Source organism: Miscanthus floridulus, chromosome 13 (assembly GCF_019320115.1).
Source record: "Miscanthus floridulus cultivar M001 chromosome 13, ASM1932011v1, whole genome shotgun sequence".
Taxonomy (NCBI): Eukaryota; Viridiplantae; Streptophyta; class Magnoliopsida; order Poales; family Poaceae; genus Miscanthus; species Miscanthus floridulus.
In genome coordinates, this window is record NC_089592.1 from 81,390,737 (window position 1) to 81,414,443 (window position 23,707).

The 23,707-nt window shown below is 51.0% G+C and overlaps 1 pseudogene; it reads left to right on the forward strand.

The window, feature by feature from the left end:
• The first annotated feature begins 2,699 nt into the window (after window positions 1-2,699).
• The window catches only part of LOC136500148 (putative wall-associated receptor kinase-like 16), a 29,178-nt pseudogene continuing 8,170 nt past the window's right edge, over window positions 2,700-23,707 (forward strand).

Below are 23,707 nucleotides of genomic sequence, written 5' to 3' on the forward strand. Positions count from 1 at the left end.
CTCGGCGAGGATGGGAACAGAGGCGGAGTCGACTATGTTGTCCGCCATCCAGTACCGGCCGTGCTGCTTTCCTCCTCCCAGCCTCATCAGGAGGTCTGTGTCCAGGGGCTGGGTGACCGGATCGAAGTCCTCCCCATGGCGCTCGTAGGCCGCCGAGGTGTACTCGCTAAGCTTGCTGTGGACGCTCGCGTTGGTGTACGCCTCGGGCCCGTCCATCGGGTTGTAGGTGACTTCCGGGGCCATCGCCTTGCCCTTGTGTGCCAGGGCGTACCCCATGAACTCGTTGCATTCCTGGCCTTGGTGCGCCTGGGACTGCGAGGAAAACACAAACATGATTACAAGTAATGAGAATTGAGCGTTAGAATAAATAAATAAAGATGAAAACACAAAGAAGATTACCCATGTCTGGGCGTGTCGGTGCAGTGGTGAGGCGATGCGGTGCAGGCAGACTAGCAGTGCCGACGAAGACGATCGGGGTCGCCGAGTCCCTCCCACGGGTCCTTCTCCTACATAAAAAGGCAATAGGTTAGAATCCATTGAAAATTTCGGCAGCACCTCCCCTACACGGGGAGGTTTCCAAAACCTGCAAGAAACGTAGGCGCGATGGCCAACAACCACATATATACCAAACATAGGCACGAAGGCCAACAAACATATATGTACCAAGACGAGCCATGTACTTTAGTTCTCTTTCCACGCAGATGAAAGTATCGAAGTAGTACAACAACAAGTACTACTACCACTACAACTACTACTACTACTAACACTACTACTACTAACACTACTACTATCACTACTTACTACTAACAATACTACTAACACTACTAACTACTAACTACTACTTACTAACTACTACTAACACTACTAAGTACTACTACTAACTACTACAGGTGTAGGGCATACCTTCGCGACGAGAATGGCAACAACGAGGGTCGGCGACGACGGCGGGGACGACCGCAGCGGCGTGAGGGTCGACGGGCCTAGGCCGGCACCTTCCTTCTCCTCTCTTCTCCCCTCCTCCTCTCTTCTCCCCTTCTCCTCTCTTCTCCCCTGCCTCCTCCTCCTCTCTTCTGCAGTGGCCGCCGGCGGGGGCAGTGGCTGTCGACGGGGGAGGTGGCCGCCGAGGGGGGCGCGCAGGCGGGGGAGGTAGCCGCCAAGGGGGCCGGCGCAGGCGGTGGAGGCCGGGCGGGGAGATGTCCTGGTTTGTGAGCATCGTACGTGACAACGTGGTCGAAACTTTTTCAAATTTTTTCCACGGCATATGCATACGATATGGCGACAACTCGACAAGTTTCATGATTTTTGGAATTCGTTAGCATTTTATACAATTAAAAAACCACTTCCACGCAAGTTGGCGGCGTTGCCCCGTGAGCACGTTGATCAAAATTTCGAGACAGTTCCTGGATTTAGCCTAAATTTACACTAAGAAACAAGGATAACATTTTTTGAACGAATGTAATCCATTATTCGATGCACCTGCAGTTCAAACTTACATTTTCTAGAAAAATTCAACAAAACAAAATAAACTATAGAAATATGCCAAAAGGCAATGAAAATGTCTCAAATTTAAACATGTTGTTTGTGGTAGTGTACTAAAGCTTCAAAAAAATTGGTGGCAAAAAACCAAAAAAAAAATTTGTCGAGTGCCAAACAGAGGGCACTCGGCAAAGAGGACGTCGCTGGATGCCGTTAGGCCCCTACCAATCTTTGCCGAGTGTCTACCTTTGCCGAGTGCAGGTCTTTGCCGAGTGCCATATTTTGCCGAGTGCGGCGCTCGGCAAAGCAGGTCTTTGCCGAGTGCCCGAAATTTGGCACTCGGCAAAGATTTTTGCACTCGGCAAATCACGTGTTTCCCGTAGTGATTAGTCAATCGTTTATTTGCTTGTGAGTCCGTCGACTGATGGATAAGCAGATTATCAGGCAACTGTGCTTGAGTATTTCTCATTAAAAAACTGTCTAAATCTAATCATCTTTAACAACAATAACCATGGGATCTACTTGTCCATCACACCGTACCTCTACGCAAGCTAGTAGTTTTAAGAGACATATTTCTTACAGCTTTATTGTCACATACTTTATTATCTTTGTCTAGGTTAATGTGATCATATATGGTTTTCATCCTCCACATTCATAGTTTTCTTCTATAATTTGTGTTGCAATTGCATGCGTGTTTGGCATGGAAATTAATATAATCATTGCTTCCTAGATAAATGTATATGTGATCCAAATGGTGTCACCAATCATGCGGTACACCTTGAGTTAATTTTTGCTATATTAACTATATCAAAAGTGTATGATCTAGAGGCATATATATGAGTACTTTGGGATATCTTTTCGTAAGGTGGTTTAGATGCAATTTTAAGGTTATTAATATATGTTATAGTTAATAGTGGTGGAAGTTAGTAATTCAGATGGAAATTAGAGGGTTACCTGCAGTTATTTTTCATCATGGCATAGGTCGATCCTTACTTTTAGTTAGTTCTAACAATGTGATGATGGGTAATGTAGATGCATATTTATGTATTATCCTAGAATATTTTTCATAAGTGGGTAACTTAGACAAAGATTTGAGAACTAAGCTATTATTCAAATGTCATCGATGAGTAATTTAGATATAGGATTAGGAGTTTACTTAGAATATTTGTATATTAGTATAATTGATAATTTAGATATAAATTAGGAGTTCCTTTATAATGGCAATGACTCGTAATTTAGATATAGATTTAGATGATGACTCTATACTGTTTTTGTCAAGATAGGGGTCGGTAATACATTAAAAGATACAATATATCCAATGGCTATTATTATCAATGATGATTAGTGTCTACTAGATTTGTGGTGGAATCTATTGATTGTTAATAATTTTTAAGATTTATCATTTTTCTATTGCATGTCACGAGGATTAATATGGAGGCTTCGAAAGGACTACCCAATTCATAACTGTAAGGTTATATTTAAAATACCCACAATTGCTATTACAAAAAATATTATAATTAACCACTAGATAAATATCTAAATTAACCACCTCAGCCATTTTTAAATATGATGTAAGTAACTACCTAAATTTGCATTTAAACTCCCATTTGTCATGATGAAACATAGTTTACATCAAGCCCCTAAGTTTTCATCGAAATTACTCCTGCAAGCCATGACTAAAATAACTGAATTTTCTATATCAAAATTACCGACATACGATGTGACCAAAAATACCATAAAGTATAAGATTCTAAAATAGATACAAGTTGCCTACCACCATTCAGACCAAGTTATGTACATGCATGATCCAAAATACATATTTTAGTAGTTTAGCAATCATGAAAATGTTTCCTAAATGAATTAAATACATGACACAAACAAGGCATTTTAATTTATATCAATACTCATGTTCAAAAGTATACACTTTAATGAAACATTGTGTGTGTGTGTGTGTAAAATCCTTTCTACTTCCTGGTGTAGTATAATAGATTCAACATCATGAGCACTAGGTGTAGGCTAAAATGATAGTCTATGCCAATGTGGTAATAAATAAGAGTACAATTTCGAATTAGAATTCATATCTTTAATATTTTGAATAAAGGTACAACAGACACTAAGTTTCAACTTAACATATGGATCAAAAAAAATCAATGATTAATAATATAAAATTGCATTGCAAATCCAAAATCTAAATTCACGGAGTCATGACATATGGACTGCAAGCTAGCATAACGTAAGTGGTTTAACATAGCATAGACTGAAGACACATGGAGGTGTGATTGAAGGGAGGAAAACGAAGAATATCTATGGAAAACATATAGAGTAATTCATAACTAAAGTTTGCTATTCAGATAGAGATTACATACATAGTATCTATGTTAAATGAATGAAGGGAGAGGTCAAAGATAAGAAATATGGACAGCTATAGGTAATAAACTTATCCACAAACTTTGTATATTTGTGTCTTTGAATATTATAACACATACAAGAGCACGGTTGATGGACTAGTGCATTGCCAGTTTACATTTGCTTCTCAACATATGGAATTTTCATATCAATAATCTTTGAAGTACATTTATTTTTTTCTAGACATAGATGAGTGTGAGAACCCAGAAGCCAACTCATGCTATGGAGTCTGCCTAAACTACCCTGGGAGTTTCCGGTGCCAATGTAAACATGGGACCTACGGAAACCCTTGGACAAAAGGGGGTTGTACATCAATCAATCACTTATCCACAGGTACATGCCATTATGTGTGCACTTACTATATTGACTCCTTATGTTCCAAAACATAGGTCTCTTTAGTTTTGTTCTAAGTAAAGTTTATCTGGTTCTAATAAAATTATAGAAAAATACGCCGACATTACAATCTAAATTAATTTTATTGCATTCACAATGAACTATATTTGGTAGTGCATTTATTTTTCTATTAAAGATGTTAATCTAGTGCCCGTTTTTTATCCGCACTAATTATCTTGTCTATTGAATTCTTCTCTCGTCTTCCCTAGTAGCTACTATAAATAGTGAAGTTAGATTGTTTTTCTACTCACCGTACCATCTAGTGCATAAATTCCATTCTCTTTTCATCTTCAATAGTCTGATCAAGTCAAGTCGTAGACCGCCTTGTCTATAATTGAAGCTATACTATTCAATCATACTATGCTCAGAGGCGTAGTCCAATCAGTTCATTTTTCCACCTACCGAACCATCCAGTCCTTTATATCTTCTTGGTCTGGCTTGTTTTGACTTGTTTTTTTATCCATTCTTCATGTTGTTTCTTTGCTTTGCATCCTTGGGACCATAATACCTATGAATGACATACTTGGCAGATATGTTAGTCATAATGACCATGTTGTCTCTTCAGTTGCCAAAGTCACAACAAATATGGCCAAGGAGACCCATATTCACTACAAATGTTTGAATCAACAAAGTTGGTACGAAAAAACAAGTGTAATAAAAAATAATATTGCCTTCATCCTAAAATATAAGGAATCCTGCCTTTGCACCGGGAAGTGTCCCTTATATTTCAGAAGGGAGGTAATAGCATAGAAAGGAAAGATATATAAAGAAATTGTCAAACAAAAAAATAGAAGTGACAGACACTTGGTGGTTGACCAGTAAGCAGTAAGAACAAAAATCCCAGTTTTTTTTTACCTTCTAGGTCCCATGGTGACATAATTTTCCAGGGATAGAGACTAGAGAGGCAACTGAAGTGAGTAGGGATGCAAGCGATGTGCAAATTAAATATACCATTTTAGGCAAGGTTGATGGGCACCCAACTTAAAATGCTTTATTTGTGAGCTGGTGGGGACATGCTTAAAATGACTTGTTTGTGCCTGATGTACCCGAGTTTAGTTTATTCTAGCTTACTTAATTTTAGTTGCATCAGACAGTTAAAAACCATAGGCCTATCTAGATGTTAATCATACACCATATATCTAGGTAAGTCAACTAGTCAGTGTTCTAAGGATAACTAAAACTATGCGGGCACCACAAATAAATAAGACAGTCCCTATGAAACGCGCTCCATCGACATACAATGCACACACATAAGGATGAGTACTATTGTAATAAACTAATGATAAGGAAAAGTGCTTCCCCCCGGCAAAAAGAAAAGTGTAGTGCTTTATCTTTTGTACACACACACACACACACACGTGGATAAGGTTTTTTTAGACGAAAGAATAATTATATTAAATTATAGCTAAGTACATCATCACGTTACAAGCACTCTAGAATACACTACGTATATCTAGAAACTTATCATCTAAATTGTACGCACGCTTTGTATAGCTCCAAATCTCAACTCCAAGCATGTATGACGATTCGTATAGATGACCGCACAGGCAAACACTCGGCAAAAGGCCTGAGAACAGATGTCCAACGAACGACGGCCAACATTCCTACAGGCGAAGTGGAGAAACTTCTTTTTCTTGTGTCTTCCTTCTTCTTTGTGCCACTAAAGACTAAAGAAGATTGATCTAAAAACTATTCTCCCTAGTCCTTCATCGTGGTCAAATCTAACAACAACAAAACGAAGAAGAGACATGAGAAAATTATTCCATGGCGGCAACATCATCTCCGCCTTGCTATCGCCGTCCGGAAAGCCAAGTCTCCATGTTGTCAAGCCGAGGAAGTTGTTGATGTCCGTTATCGTCATTATCTTCAACAGAGCCGCCATGGAGAAAACGAATCCATCTTATCCCCTCGCCGTCGTCAGAGATGAGGAGGAGGAGATAAATCCCCAATACCAAGAAACTTGGCATGGTGAGACTCTAACCTAAAGGACTTGATCTACTAGAAAACTTATAAAATGATGGATCCTCCCTCTGGCCTCTAGTGAGATGCCGGAGGGGGAAGGGAGGGAGAGGACCAACGGTGGTGGAGGCGGGACCAATTGAAAGGTCCTAATGGCTAGAGGGGGGTGAATAGCCTAAAAAATTTCTACAAATTACTAGAGCAAGGTGTTAGTCAAATAATAAGCGAAGCTTTTTGCACTAGCTCTAGTAAGGGTTGCAAGCCATCTATACCATCAATTCTAGTGCTCTAGGCACACACCAAGGCTATGTCACTACTCTTACTCTAATTGAGCTAGCTAACAAGGACTAGAGGCTAAACAAGCTACTCAACTAACTAGCTTAGCAAGAGAGCTACACTACTCAAACTACCTCTACTACAAGAAGTAAACAAAGGTAATGCAAGATGGGATATGATGATTATACCATCATGGCAAGAGATATATAATCAATCAATGAAATCCAAGTGAATACCAAGGGACAAAAGACACACGATTTTTATCCTGAGATTCACGTGCTTGCCAGCATGCTAGTCCCCTGTTGTGTCGACCCTTCACTTGGTAGTTCACGAGCTAATTGGCACCACGCCAAGCCCTTCACTAGGGCACCTGCAAGAACCTACTCAAAGTGAGGATAACTCAATGACACAAGCAATCCACTAGAGTACCTTTTGGCTCTCCACCGGGAAAAGGTCAAGAACCCCTCACAATCATGATCAGGATGGCCATGAACAAGCTCCAATCGTGCCAATCACCAATAGCTACTCCAAGCCGTCTAGGTGGTGGCAACCACCAAGAGTAACAAGAGAAATCACAGCGGATGCAACCACAAGTGCCACTAGAAGCGCCAACGTGATGCAAATGTACTTGGATGCTCTCCCAACTCACTTGGATGATCAACAATCAAGAGAGATGAGTGAGAGTGGTGTATCTCAGCTCAAAGGGTGACAAGTATGTCAAAGTGCCAAGAGAGTGTCGACAAAATTTGGTCGGCAGTCTACCAAGGGGTATGCCCATGGTAATAGATGAATCGGTGGAGGTGTGCAGGAGGAAACTAGACGGTGACACAGAACGCAAGAGACAACAATTAGATAGGTTCGGGCCGTCAGGCTTGACGTAATACACTACTGTCATGTGTCCGTCGGCTTGACGTAATACACTACGTCATGTGTCTTTGTGTATTGTATTGTGTATCAGATTCGATATATCATCTAAGGGACCCCTGCCCCTCTTTATATACTCTAGAGGGGTAGGGTTACAAGGAAAATATCCTATTTGGTATTACAATATCTTCTTGTAGCCTTGCGGTGCACACCGACCAGTGTCGTGCGTCGCACAGTCTTTATCTTATGGACTGGGTCACCTCTAATGGTGCGTCCCATATCTTGTCCTATGGATACCGGGGGTCATACCCCCACAGCTAGTCCCGAGCGCATTGTATCTACTTGGCAATGCCGTCTTGATCAAGTCTGAGCAGTTTATCATGAAGCCGAGCGGTGAAGATTAAAGCCGACCAGTTTGACCTGGTAATCTGAGCGGTGAAGATTGAAGCAAACTAGTCGGTAGGCCTCGGACTTACACGAGTAAGGCTTGCCAGAAGGATGTAAGGGGCTCATGATAAAATTTAAAAATTCTTCTCCTTAGGTGAAATGTAGCCACTTAGACTCCTTAGTCGATAAGAAGGGTAAATCAGAAAAAAAAACACTTTATTCACCGTTAGGTGAAGTATAGCCACTTAGTCCTTAAGCCTGATGGAAGATGAAGAAATAAATCTTGTAGCAGGGTCAAAGGAAATAAATCTGAAAGCTTGCCTAGCACCATCTGTCATGTACTTATCAAGACCCCAGATGTGCTACCCAAGATCAGCACCCTTATCCGAACAACATGGAGCAACTTGAAAGCACAGCGATGAGACGTAGCAAAATTCAAATGCCAAGGGAGTCCCTAGCTTAGCTTACGACTCTTACACGAAGAATCCAAGTGCCGAGGAGTCCTTAGCATAGCTGGCAAGTCCCTAGCATAGTTGTCGATGAAGCCGAAGCGACGAGTAATATGACCAACGGGTTGGTGATGAGCACCGAAGTAGTCTAACCAACTAGGTTGGCGATGAAGTGAATGCCTGAGTAGAAGTGAACGTCGAACAGTCCGACCAACTAGGTCGACGATGAAATTCATGAGCTGAACGGTCCGACCAGTTGGTCGGTGGTGATGTCCGAGTGCCAGGTGGTGCGCAACCACCCAGACGATTGATCCTCTTATCCTTCCTGACGGATCCAGTCCCTGAGTGTAAGCTCGTTGACTGAACCAGGCCCCTAAAATAAAAATATGTAGAACTGAGTAGTTCATGATGTAAAAATAAAATATATGAAACCTGGAGAAAAATCAACAGTGATGAAATAGCGTATGCAGCTCGGCGATTAGTTGTAGATGAACATTATGTTTGTTTTTGGATGAAGTGTTTATATTTAATATAAACCATCCAAACAGTTAGTTTGTAGCTGAGTCTCTAGCCCTGGCTAGCCCGTTAATCATAACACGGAGCACGGAGCCCGTGTGCGTTTAGGAAGAACAAAGCGTTGCCAAGGAGCTGTTGCCGACCACTCGTAACGCAGAGGGCAAACGCTTGTGCACGTGTAGGAAGAAGTCGAAGACATGGCCAGTCTCTGGGGACATCCGAGCATCAACATTATTGTTCGAGGATTTATTGAGTCAAAAACATGTGTCATCTATAAGATGGTATACGCGGAGAAAAAAGTCATTTGGAGAATAATTATGGAGAAAACAACATGGAGCGATATTGAGGATGTATGAAGATTAGAGAATGTTTAGAAGAATATTAAAACGTGACTTAGCTTGATTGACGCCGAGTGGAGTAGAGGAGTCGGTGAGTCATGATGTCCTGAGTAGATGGGTGTGATTTAGATGGCTCGTTTGATAGCTTGGACGGCTCGCTTGACAGCTCGGATGGTTCGCTTGGCAGCTCGGATGTCTCACTTAACAGCTCGGACTGGCTCGCTTGGCAGCTCGGACGGCTTGCTTGATAGCTTGGATAGGTACGTGGAGTCATAGGCGAATGGGCGTAATTGGAGCCGGACGGAGTCAATCCGCGTGGGGGAGGCGAAGCCCTTGAGCGTGTCCGACCGAGGCGAGGGCGCAATTCGAGATCTTCCTTGCATGACTGAGATATGTGAGGTTACTTGCATGGTGGTGTAGATCCAGATGCATATGTGCTTGTATATCTCTTCAACTACTCTAATTAGCTTGTACGGCTGATCAGCATCTTTGGTGGAAACACTGCTCCACATCGCAGTTATCATCGGCCAGCCTTTCTTGATTGCTGGTTGTTGTGATCCATGGAAATGATCTTGCATATCCGATCAGAAATCACAAGCAACAACAAGATGTGATTAGGTTTCTCCCAATCAAAATCATGCAGACATACTGATATATCTGGAAGTATAATAACAATATTTAATTAGGAAGCTACTTGACTTAGCTTTCTTAGATTGCTTGACTTCGATCTTATGGTCGCGTGTTGCATCTGTTGAAGGCGCTATGGCAAGGTGTCAGACTCTAGTACGCACGGCCGTTCGCCGAGGAAAGCAATATGTTGCGTGCCAGCATTGAGTTGCCGTTGAATGTCCGAGTTGCCAACGACGTTGGTTGAAGAAAAGATTCCCATCTGGTTCGCCATAGAATCAGCACACACATCCCCTACCTAGGCGTGCCACTGTCGAAGAAATCTAGTCGGCAGTCTACCGAGGGGTATGCCCACGGTAGTAGATGAATCGGTGGATGTGCGCGTAAGAAAACCGGATGGTGACACAGAACGCAAGAGACAGCGATTAGACAGGTTTCAGGCCGTCGGCTTGACATAATATCCTATATCATGTGTCTTTATAGATTGTATTGCATATCAGATTCGATATATCATCTAGGGGACCCATGCCCCTCCTTATATACTCTAGAGGGGTAGGGTTACAAGGAAAATATCTTATTTGGTATTACAATATCTTCTTATAGCCTTACGGTGCACGGCGACCAGTGTTGTGCACCTGCACGCCTTAATCTTATGGGCTGGGCCACCTCTGATGGTGCGGCCCATGTCTTGTCCTATGGATACCAGGGGTCATACCCCTACATAGAGCACCCCAAGACCGGCCAAATCACTTAAATAGGCACCCTCAACAAATAGAGTCGTTGGGCTCCCGAAAGGGTACCAGACGCACTGACCGAACTCGCTGCCTAGCGTCCAGTCAGGCGGGTCCGATCACCACCTCCAGTGAACCAGCACCAGCCACATCACTACCAATTCAAATTTGACTGTTGTGCCCTCGCTCGCGCATGCATGCCACTGACTAGACGAGCATGCGCCATGATCAGACTCTGCACAACCCAGGGTTCGGTCTAGTCTAGATAGGTGTCAGAGAGGGAAACACGCGACCAGACGCGTCCTGTCCACCATGAACGGATGCAGCCAGGGTCCGGTCACTACTGCCTCAACCACCAACACTCCAGGACAACGAGACTGGACATGTGAATAGGAGCACTAGCGAGTCCGGTCGCCTCCAGAAGTTGTGCCTCCTCTGCACATCTAGACCGGACTCACCAGCCAGCGTCTAGTCGGTGCAGCTGAGCAGAGTCCGGTCCTCTCTAGTCTTCTTCTCTCCAATCTCTTCACCTTGTGCATGTGTACCATCTCCAAGCATTCCAACACATGTGTACGTAAGTTAGCAATATTTTAAGTCAATTTCCAAGAGTGAGTTAGCTCATTAGGTTCCAATGCACATGTAACAAGTTAGATCACCTAATGGCATTTAACAACCTGCATCAACTATGATTTCTCCCCTCTTATAGTACGTCTATCTATCCTAAATACACTCACACCATCTATGGTGTCTTGAGTGCCAAAACAAAATCCTATCATATACCTTTGCCTTGATCTCCATAGGATTTTTGTTTTTCTCTTTTTTCTTTTCCAAGTTGGAGCACTTGATCTTCACTTTTGGTCACCTCCATCACCATGACCATCATCTAGCTCCACCAATTGGTGTGTACCACCCCATCTCGTATATAACACTTAATGACAAGGGTTAGTACACAAGGTTTCATCAATTAGCCAAAACCAAACTAGGGCTTTCACCGGCGGCGGCGGCTCTGACGAGGTGAGTCGCGAGTTGCAAAGGGGCGAAGGGGGCAGGCCAAAAGTCTATTCTCTAGTGCACTCACACATGGAGAAGGTTACTTTAGGAGTTATAGCATTTGTTGTGGCAGTTGCCATGATTTTGATGCTCTTCCCTTGTGGCAGCGACACCATGAATGCAAATTTCCAAGCTTCCCTTGTGGCAGCGACACCATGAATGCAAATTTCCAAGCATGTATATATTTGTCAGTGCCCTACTGTCTATATAGGCGATACTTCCTTATAGTTAGTGCTTCGATCCCAAATGGATGCAAAGGTATGGAATCATGAAAGGCCCTGTTTGGCAGGACTTATTACTGTTGTGACTGATTTGTAAGGCTGATTTGTTGTGAGAGAAAAACATTGTTCCCATGGCTGAAAAGTAGGGCTGATTCTGGCTGATAAGCTCAAACGAACAGGGCCAAAGCCTACATGTAGCACCTTCATCTCCAAGGTTGAGCACTTGCATATGGTATGAACATCATCTCCGCTATCTCCTAGCCTTGCTCAACTCCATCATGTGGACCTAGCTCAATCATCTCCACTGAAAGCATTAGTCCACTAGTTGTCACTCAATTACCAAAACCAAACTATGGCTTTTAGCAACTCCAGTGCCACACTGGAGACCTCTGGTGCCCTCTTTTGAAATTGCCATTGTCTGGTTGTGTACTATTCCTAACCTCTGGTGCTCAATAGTCCGGTGCCACTAGAATATAAGGTGCACATGTTAAAAATTTTCCTCAACTGGAGCACTACCTAAGCTCTGGTGCCACCACTCTAGTGCACACCGAAGAGCTCCAGCGAGTGCAAAACCACTCCACCGAGCCCCTTTTCTCAAACCTTTTAAAATGACTAACTCCAGTTGGGCCTTCCATGGGATGACCAAAACCTTTAATGCTAAGTTAGCATTTTGCAAATATTTTTCAAAGGTTTTTCACTTGATCTCACTTCGCCATCGATCCTAATGCATATGCAATGTTAGATCTCATTTCTCACAAGTGGCATTAGATAACCATGTTTGCAAACTTGATTTGCCCCCTCTTTATAGTATGAATCTCTGTCCTATCAATCTGACCATTTTAACTTCTCTAGTCACCTCATGGCTGGTGGAAGACAAAACCTATGCCTATACCTTTGCCTTCACTTTGTCTTCCACTCCATTTCTTCTTATCTCGCCACATTGTTGAGCTTTTGCATCTCATGATCATGCCATCTCCACGGCCTTCATGTAGCTCAGCCTTGCTTGTGGACTATCACTTGACCTTTCATGTCTCATATGAAATCATTAGTCCATAAATGTTCTCATTAATTACCAAAACCTAAATGGGCCTTTCACCAGCGGCAGAGCAACCCCTGTTAGCCAAGGTTATCAACAGTAGACACATGTTGTCGGATACCATGAGAAGGGGTACCCTAAGCAAGACCCAAAAAACGACTGCTTAGACTTCGTAAAAATCGAAACCAGCTAAACACCGCTGGCCTCGGCCGATTCTCCGACTCGCCCGAGGCCCCCTCACCACTAACCTCAAGCGACCCCCCACCAAAGGCCTCGGCCGGGCCACCGACCCTCCGTCTCGCGTGAGGCGGGCTCGGCAGCACTCCGCTGCCTCTTCCTTCTCCCGTCCCTCTGACAAAACGTCGTGTCGCATTAACTCAGCCAACTGCTGCCCTTGACATCGGCCGCATGCTCGGCACAGTACAGCGGAATGGCCGACGGGACAGGAGGTAGGACTGGGCAGGGGTTACCCGCCACTGTGCTAACCACTATGCACATGGTTGACGCCCGTACCTCACTATGCTGCCAACTCCTGCTCCGAGGACAATGCAGCATGGGGAGCCATGTCTGGGCTACTGTGGCCTCGGAATCAGTACCCAGGGCCAATAATTCCCTCCAGGGCCTCGGCAGTTTGCTGCAGGGGCTCGGCAGCCTGAGGATCCATGTCCGCCGAGCCCCCCGCGATGGCTCGGCCTCGGCACCTGCAGAGCCACAGCTCCCTACGACGTCATCACACGATGACCTGCACGTCACCCGGACTGGGCAGGGGTTACCCGCCACTGTACTAACCACCATGCACATGGTTGACGCCCATGCCTCACTGTGCTGCCAACTCCTGCTCCGAGGACAACGCAGCGTGGGGAGCCACGTCTGGGCTACTGTGGCCTCGGAATCAGTACCCAGGACCAATAATTCCCTCCAAGGCCTCGGCAGTTGGCTTCAGGGGCTCGGCAGCCTAAGGATCCATGTCCGCCGAGCCCCCCGCGATGGCTTGGCCTCGGCATCTGCAGAGCCACAGCTCCCTACGACGTCATCGCACGGTGACCAGCACATCGCCCGCCATGTCCTGCATCAAGCTGTACTGGAGCCCCACGACGCATAAGATCAAGTATGACCGACGCGTCACTTCTGCACGACAAGGACGGGGCCACTCCATCGACCATACCACAATAGTGGCCGGCTACAGGGCTCGGACACGCCACCCCCATTTATAGAAGCGCTATGTAGCAACATATGTACGTTCCCGGTTCTGCCTTAGAGTATAAAAGGGAGGGACCGGGGCCATTTCTGGGGGGGAGCAACAGGCAGAAAGACGAACACACCGATAGAACTACACACTTCCACGCTGCTTGGGAACAACGCCTCAAGCAGCCCGCGCCACCCTCGCTGAGACCTGGGGCTAGCTCCCTCTCTCACCTAGCTTGTAACCCCCTACTACGAGCACTCCGGTGCAAGGAATACAAGATCGATCTCTCAGACTGGACGTAGGGCCTCGATTGCCTGAACCAGTATAAACCTTGTGTCTCTTTGCATCACCATCCGAGATTAGGGGCACGCAGCACAAATTCACTCGTTGGTTAAGGGACCCTCGGTTCCAAAACACCAACAGTTGGCGCACCAGGTAGGGGTAGCTGCGTGTCGGTTTCGTCATCCCAGCAGGTTCCGGATGGCAGACCCCATACGACCATTGCGTCTCAGCACCGTAGTTTGGTTTGGGAGCCTAGAGTTCATGTCTCTAGGGCATGAGTACGACATGGTACTCCTCACTCCTCGAGCCCCACCGTCCGACGATGAAGTCACGCCTCGGCAGCCCAGGCGCAGGCGGCGCCCGGGCGGCCGCTCTCGCCACGCTCGCCAGGCACGACACGAGCAAGGCCACCCCGACACTACGCGAGCCCGGGGCAGCACGCCACTCCCCACCGATATCCTACGACCAGCTGTTGGTACGGGGTCCCTGGCTGGGGACCTGTCTGGCCTGAGCATGGACGAAGGAAAATCGCCGGTGGCTCGCGCCGATGCCTAGTCGTCTAGCTCCGCTCCACCACTCCCCGAAGAGCCGACCCTAGTAGGGCAGAATATGGAGACGGCACCGTCTCTATACCCCTTTGGGTTGAGAAATACCGCCGCCTCTTATGCCTACGCTTACGCTGCCGCTCACGAGCACCCCTCAGAACGCCGCCAGCGCTTCGCTCTCGGCCTGAGCACCTGCTTCGACTCCTCGAACGAGGACGAGGCGTGGCCCGGGGTGGATTTCTCCGAACTCCACAACCCTGGGGCTTTGCGCCAGTTCTTGGCCGCAAGCGACTACTGCTTCGGTTACTCCGACTCCGACGACGAAGGCACTTACGACCCCACTCGCGAGTGTTTTCACGTCGGGCTCGGGATGCCGAGGGCAGGCGAAGAGGATGAGGGGGCAGGTAGCCGCTCCCCACTTCGTCCAGGGGCGGGCGCCGTCACGCCCCCACGCAATGCCCTGCCGGCCGCACGAAATGAGAACGTCGCTCTTGCACGACCTCAGCGCCCAGACCTAGAGCAACTCCGTGAGCTCTAGGCCAAGGTCGAGCAAGACCAACTCCTTCTGCAGCAGCTTCGAGACTCTCTCGAATAGGAATAGCGAGGCCGCGGCGAAGGTGGGGGAGCCCGACGAAGAGCTCGCGATGTGCATCACCGCATCCATGATGACGAAGGGAGCGAGCAACCCCCAGTCTTCAATCGCGCCAGCCAGAACGTCGTGGCTGCGGCAATGCTGGTTCGTGCAATGCCCGAGCCTTCTACCACGGAGGGGCGGCGGGTCCGCGGCGAGCTCCGCGATCTCCTAGAGACCGCTGCGGTTCAGCAGGCCGAGAGTTCCACCTCCCGATGGCGCGGGGGCGCCTCGAACCTCCTCACGGCACCACCTCGGCAGGACAGGGAAGCCTCAGCTCGTCCCAACCCCGACCGAGCGCCGATAGCCCACAGGGTCCCCGTGCTTCTGGACCGCCTCGGCAATCGACGCGAGGTGCAGGGAGACCATGAGGTGGTCAGCAGGCGACGACGCCACGACGATGAGGGGCCCGCTCGGGGCTACCACCCACACCGAGGCGGTCGCTACGACAGTGGTGAGGACCGCAGTCCTTCCCCTGAGCCGCCAGGCCCTCGGGTCTTCAGCAGGGCCATCCGCGTTGCTCCTTTCCCCGCCCGGTTCCGACAGCCAGCCAACCTCGCGAAGTACAACGGCAAGACCAACCCGGAGCTCTGGCTTGCTGATTATCGCCTGGCCTGCCAGCTAGGTGGCGCGGACGATGACCAGCTCATCATCCGCAATCTCCCTTTGCTCTTGTCGGACTCGGCACGAGCCTGGCTCGAGCATCTCCCTCCCTCGCAAATCCATGACTGGCGCGACTTGGTTAGGATCTTCGTCGGGAACTTCCAGGGCACATACGTGTGCCCTGGGAATTCCTGGGATCTTAAGAGCTGTCGCCAGAAGCCGGACGAGTCTCTTCGAGACTTCATCCGGCGCTTCTCCAAACAATGCACCGAGCTACCCAGCGTCGGCGACTCGGAGATCGTCCAGGCTTTCCTCTCCGGCAACACTTGTCGAGACTTGGTCCGAGAGTTAGGTCGCAATGTCCCGCGCTCTGCTGCCGCGCTCCTCGACATCGCCACCAGCTTCGCCTCAGGAGAAGAGGCTGTCGGAGCCATCTTCCCCAATGCCGATACCAAGGGTAAGTGGAGGGAAGAGGCCCCCGAGGCCTCAGCCTCCCTAAGAAAAAGAAGAAGGGGCGCCTAGGGAAGCAGGAGGTCCTGGAGGCTGACCTGGTCGCGACCGCAGAGCGCAAGAATCCCCGAGGCCCCAAAGGCCCTAGACCCTTCGACGACATGCTCAAGAAACCCTACCCTTACCACCAGGGCCCGGTCAGGCACGCTCTCGAGGATTGCACCATGCTGCGGCGCTACTACGCCAGGCTCGGGCTCCCCGACGACGACGCCAAGCAGAAGGGCGCTGGCGGTCGGGACGAGGACAAGGACGACGGGTTCCCCGAGGTACGCAACGCTTTCATGATCTTCGGTGGGCCCTCGGCATGCCTTACGGCGCGGCAGCGCAAGAGGGAACACCGAGAAGTCTTCTCGGTCAAAGTGGCCACCCCCTAGTACCTCGACTGGTCCCGAGAGGCGATCACCTTCGACCGAGGTGACCACCCCGACCGTATTCCGAGTCCCGGGCAGTACCCGCTGGTCGTCGACCCGATCATCGGCAACACCCAGCTCACCAAAGTGCTCATGGATGGGGGCAGCGGCCTCAACATCCTCTACGTCAACACTCTGGAGCTCGACCAATCACGGCTTCGAGGTGGTTCCGCGCCCTTCCACGGCGTTGTGCCAGGAAAGCGCACACGACCCCTCGGGCGCATCGACTTACCCGTCTGCTTTGGCACTCCCTCCAACTACCGTAAGGAGGTCCTCACCTTCGAGGTGGTTGAATTCAAGGGGGCTTACCACGCCATCTTGGGGCGCCCGTGCTACGCCAAGTTCATGGCAATCCCCAACTACACCTACCTCAAGCTCAAGATGCCAGGCCCCAACGGCATCATCACCGTTGAGTCCACGTACGAACATGCATACGACTGCGACGTCGAGTGCATCGAGTACGCCGAGGCCATCGTGGAGGCCGAGACCCTCATCGCCGATCTCGACCAGCTTGGTAGCGAGGTTCCCGACGCCAAGCGGCGCGCCGGGACCTTTGAGCCCGCGGAGGCCGTCAAGCTCGTCCCCGTCGATCCCACCATCCCCGATGGCCGAGGACTGAAGATCGGCGCCACCCTCGACAGCAAATAGGAGGCCGTGCTCGTCGACTTTCTCCGTGCGAACATCGATATGTTCGCATGGAGTCCCTCGGACATGCCGGGCATACCAAGGGAGGTCGCCGAGCACGCCTTAGATATCCAGGCAGGCTCCAGGCCGGCAAAGCAGCGCCTACGCCGATTTGACGAGGAGAAGCGCAGGGCCATCGGCGAAGAAGTGCAGAAGCTCATGGCGGCCGGGTTCATCAAGGAAGTATTCCATCCAGAGTGGTTGGCTAACCCTGTATTAGTCAGGAAGAAAAGTGGCAAGTGGAGGATGTGCGTGGACTACACTGGTCTAAATAAAGCATGCCCGAAAGTCCCATTCCCACTACCACGAATTGACCAAATCGTCGACTCCACTGCAGGATGCGAAACCCTCTCTTTCCTTGATGCGTATTCCGGTTACCACCAAATCAAGATGAAAGAGTCTGACCAGCTCGCGACTTCTTTCATCACTCCATTCGGCATGTACTGCTACATAACCATGCCGTTCGGCCTCAGAAACGCAGGGGCTACTTACCAACGGTGCATGATCCAAGTCTTTGGCGAACACATCGGACGAACCGTTGAGGCCTACGTGGATGACATTGTAGTCAAGTCTAGGAAGGCCGGTGATCTCGTCGGCGACTTGGAGGTTGCCTTCACATGTCTCAGAGAGAAGGGCATCAAGCTCAACCCCGAGAAGTGTGTCTTCGGGGTTCCCCAAGGCATGCTCTTGGGATTCATAGTCTCAGAACGTGGGATCGAGGCCAACCCGGAGAAGGTCTCGGCCGTGACCAACATGGGCCCGATCCGAGACCTCAAAGGGGTGCAGAGGGTCATGGGATGCCTTGCGGCCCTAAGCCGCTTCATCTCGCGCCTCGGTGAAAAAGGCATGCCCCTATACCGCCTCTTGAGAAAGTCCGAGCACTTTTCTTGGACCACCAAGGCCGAGGAAGCCCTCGCCAGGCTCAAAGCACTGCTCACCAACCCCCCCCCCCCCCCGTCCTGGTTCTGCCCATCGAGGGCGAGCACCTCTTACTCTACATCACTGCGACGACCCAAGTGGTCAGCGCGGCCATAGTAGTCGAGAGGCAGGAGAAGGGACATGCTCTACCCATCCAACGACCTGTTTACTTCATCAGCGAAGTGCTCTCCGAGACTAAGACGCGTTACCCCCACATCCAGAAGCTGGTTTACACCATAGTCTTGGCTCGACGCAAGCTGCGTCACTACTTCGAGTCCCACCCGGTGACTGTGGTGTTGTCTTTTCCTCCGGGAGAGATAATCCAAAACCGGGAGGCCTCGGGTAGAATAGCCAAGTGGGCTGTCGAACTCATGGGGGAAACCTTGTCTTTCGCGCCTCGGAAAGCGATCAAATCATAGGTCCTGTCCGACTTTGTAGCCGAATGGACCGACACACAGCTGCCACCCGTTCAGATCCAATCAGAATGCTGGACCATGTACTTCGACGGGTCTCTGATGAAGACTGGGGCTGGCGCGGGCCTGCTCCTGGTCTCACCCCTCAGAGTACACATGCGCTACATGATCCGGCTTCACTTCGCTGCCTCCAACAATGTCGCCGAATACGAGGCCCTCGTCAACGGCCTGCAAATCGCCATCGAACTTGGAGTACGACGTCTCGACGTACGGGGTGATTCGCAGCTCGTCGTCGATCAGGTGATGAAAGAGTCAAGCTGCCATGACCCCAAAATGAAGGCGTACTGCGCGATAGTACGTCGCCTGGAGAACAAGTTCGACGGTCTCGAACTCAACCACGTTGCGCGAAAGTTCAACGAGGCCGCGGACGAACTGGCAAAGATGGCATCAGCACGGACCCCGGTCCCCCCAAACGTCTTCGCCAGAGACCTCCACAAGCCATCCGTCGACTACGCCTCGGCGACGGAAGAGGGCCCATCGGCCGAGCCCACCGCAGGGCCCGAGGCCCCCTCTGCTACCGAGACCCCCGCCCGCCGAGCCCGAGGCCATGGCGATTGACGCAGAGCCTCCCAAGGCCGACCAAGGAACGGACTGGCGAGTCCCTTTCCTTGATCGCCTCGTTCGAGGAGAGCTTCCTGCTGATAGAACTGAAGCCCGACGGCTTGCGCGACGCGCCAAGACTTACGTCCTCTGCGACGGCGAGTTGTATAGGCGTAGCCCATCTGGTATTCTCCAACGATGCATCACCACCGAGGCTGGCCAATCCCTACTTTGGGACTTGCACGCGGGAGTCTGCGGGCACCACGTGGCGCCTCGGGCGCTCGTAGGTAATGCCTTCCGCCAAGGTTTCTATTGGCCAACAGCGGTGGCCGACGCCACGAAGCTAGTACACTCCTGCGAGGGATGCCAGTACTATGCTCGACAGACGCACCTCCCGGCCCAAGCCCTCCAAACCATCCCCATCACATGGCCATTCGCTGTGTGGGGGCTGGACATGGTTGGGCCTCTCCAGAAGGCACCGGGGGGCTATACCCATCTGCTGGTAGCCATCGACAAATTCTCCAAATGGATCGAGGCTCGTCCGATCGCTCAGATCAAATCCGAGCAAGCGGTGCTGTTCTTTATGGATATCATCCACAGATTCGGGGTTCCTAACACCATCATCACTGACAATGGGACACAATTCACCGGTCGCAAGTTCCTAATGTTCTGCGACGACCACCACATCTGGGTGGCCTGGTCGGCCGTAGGGCACCCAAGGACGAATGGCCAAGTAGAGCATGCCAACGGCATGATCCTACAAGGCCTTAAGCCAAGAATATTCAATCAGTTGAAGAAGTTTGGCAAGAAATGGCTTGCCGAGCTCCCGTTAGTCATCTGGAGCCTAAGGAATACCCCGAGCCAAGCCACGGGATTCACACCGTTCTTCCTGGTCTATGGAGCCGAGGCCATCCTCCCCACTGACTTAGAATACGGTTCCCCGAGGCTACAGGCGTACAACGAGCAGAGCAACCGCACTGCCCGCGAAGACGCCCTCGACCAACTGGAGGAAGCCCGAGACGTCGCGCTGCTACACTCAGCCAGGTACCAGCAAGCCCTACGACGCTACCAAGCCCAGCGCGTCCAAAGCCAAGACCTGAAGGTGGGCGACCTGGTGCTGAGACTGAGGCAGAGCAACAAGGGCCGCCACAAGCTGACCCCACCCTGGGAAGGGCCGTACATCGTCGCTCAAGTGCTGAAGCCCGGGACCTACAAGTTAGCCAACGAGAAGGGCGAAATCTTCACCAACGCTTGGAACATAGAACAGCTACGTCGTTTCTACCCTTAAATTTCCAAACGTTGTTTACATTGTTTCTCGAAATACAATAAAGAAGCGTTCTTAGTTGTTATAATCTTTCGAGGAACCCCCCTTATAGACAAGTCGATTGTATAGAACCTAAGGACCGTACGATCGTCTCAAAGGCGAAAAGGCCGGCCGAGCCGTGAGAACGGCCTACGCCTCCGGGCTACGGCAGCTCCCTCACCACCTTTTCACCCAAAGGACAGCGTAGGCTCCGAGGAAGTTCTGTGCAGAGAGCTTGTCTATCAATAGGGGCTTGACGTCACAATAGCGCTATAAGGGAGACTCGGCTCTGCCTCTGCAATGCCGAGCCTCCCTCGGGGGCTAAAAAGGGGGAACCCCCTAAGTCCCGAACACCGTTTGTTAATGGTCTTTCAAAAAATTTCTACGCCAAACTCTCTCGCGCTCTGACGGGACCCTCACAAGAAACCCAAAGACCAAAAGCTTGTCTAGAGGCCAAAGGGCCGGTCGAGTCATGAGAACAGCCTACGCCTCTAGGCTACAGCAGCTCCCTCACCACCCTTCGCCGAAGGACGACTTAGGTCTCGAGGGATTTCTTTGCGGGTTCCCAAGATCGAGACAGAGGGCACAGGCTCGAAAGTAGAACAGAAAACGGTTAAAAGACGCACATACGCAAATACTTTAAAGGCCTCAACGGCCACAAAGACGTCACGGTATGACAACTAACCCAATCCGGTTACATGGCCCCTTTTGGCCCAGGTCAAAGCTCAAGGATCGGCGGCCGACGCGGGAGGGACCACCTCTTCTTCAAATAGACTGGCCAGCGCTGTGCCAGGTGCCTCGGCCGCCTCCAACAGCTTCACGACCTCCGCATCAGCCTCCTCGTCATCTTCTGGCAACACGTAGCCATCGCTGACAGCCTCGAGGTTGATGGCGTAGTGCGAGGAGACGACGGCCAGGGCGCGCTTGACACCCGTGTGCAACGCCCCCCGGAGCCTCTCGTGGACGCGGCCGCTCAACGCAATCAGGCGGCTCCCAAGGGAGCTGGCTGATTGGACCTCCTCGACGTCTAGGGCCTCGCAGGCGGTACGGACAGTGCTGCGCAGCGCCTCATGCTCTCGGACCTCAACATCCAGTGCCGCTTGCACTGCGACGGAGGCCTCAGCCGCCTGGGAAGCCTCTTTCTCTAGATCTACGTCGCAACGAGGGGTCAGGAGTCAAACGCGAACCGGAACAAATGAAACAAGGAACACGGTTCAGCGGAACTTACCCTCGGCCTTGTTCTTCCAGGCTAAGACCTCGACCCGAGAGGCCTCGGCCGCCTTGGTAGCCTCTGCCAAGGCGACTTTCGTCGCCTGATGCTCGCTCTGCTCCGCACCCAGCTGCCCGGCTGTGGCCTTCGCAGAGGCCGTCGCTTCTTAGGCCCGAGACCTAAAGGAGTCTCGCTCCTCCTCCAGTTCCTTGATCTTCGCCACCAGAGGGCAGACTGCCCCTTAGCCATGACCAGCTCGGCCTGAAGGTCAGCACAACGAAGGCGGAGGTCCTCCACTTCCGCACTCCGCGCCGACAAAAGCCCCTGGGCATCGGCAAGTAGGCCCTTCTGCCACCGGAGCTGGTCCTAGATATCCCTCTCCCTTCGTAGGAACACCGATTTCCCAAGGGACCGGGTCTCGAGCTCCTAAAGAGGTAAAAAACGCACGTCAAACACTGCGAGGACAACTCGGCACGAGAGACGAAAGTACTTACCTGAGTGACACCAGGCAAGTCCCCTTCCATAACAGTCATCGCTGTCTGCAGCGACCGCACTGCCAGTTGATGGTACTGCTCGAGGGTATCCCACCGCCCCCCCTCTTGCGATATCTTCAAGGGCGAACACAGGCTCCCCCTCGAGATCAGCCTGGTTCCGCCAAAAAACACGCGGGAAGTTCCACCCACGGGGCTTGGGCCGTAGCCGGGCAAGGGCCGAACTCCCCTCGGCGGGATCTGGGACTGGCTGCTCCACGGTACTGGCCGCCTCGACGTCCGTTGCATCCTTCCCTCGGGAGGAATCATCAAACGAGATTGTCTGAACCAGGGGCGGCGCCAAAACTTGCTCCGTCTCCATCTCCATCGCCTCGGCCTCGACGGACCCAGGGGCTCTGGCCTCCGCCATCTCTACCTCGGTGGCCCCGGTGTCCACCGCCCTGACTTCGGAGGTCTTGGGGGCTCCGGCCTCACCCTCAATGGCCTCGGCAATGGTGGGACGCCCCAGCCTCCTTCACCCCAAGACCCACGACATCGCGAGGCGTGGGCTCCTCCTCCTCCACTCGCTCCGCGGGCCGCCTCGGCACCCTTTTCCTGGGCAGCCGCCTCCTCCGAAACGGCCCCGCCCGACGCCGCGCCACGCTGCACGCCAGCCTGCGCCTCCGCTGCCTAATGGGCGGAGGAGCTAACGTTCACCTTGAGCGCCTTACGGGGCGCCAAGGCAGGATCTTCCACCAGATGCGTCTGGCTGGAAGCAAAGACACTCCCAAGGTCAGCATGCGACCAAGGGGAAAACAAGAAGTACTACGGACTCCACCAGAAAAGACGCTTACCGCGAACGGGATGCAGCCTCTTCGACACCGCCAGCCTCCTCTGCAACGGCGGCGGTGGTGGCAGCAAGCGCGGCCTCGGTGTCCACCGGTGCCAGCTGGACTCCGTCGGACCCCGGCACCTCCTCGACCCTTCGCGGAGACAATGGGGTCGCCCCCACCGTCGCCCGCTCCACCTCCACCGTCGAGCCCATCGGGCTGACGGCACGCTCCTCCGACACCCGCGCCTCGGGTGTGTCGGCCTCGGCCCCGAGACGGGCCGCCACCGGCCCCGGGACACCTCCTCCTCCAAGGAGCGTCAGGCTCCTTGCCGGCACCCCGGGCACCATCTCCCTAATGTCGGGGAGGTGTTCCAGGCAGGC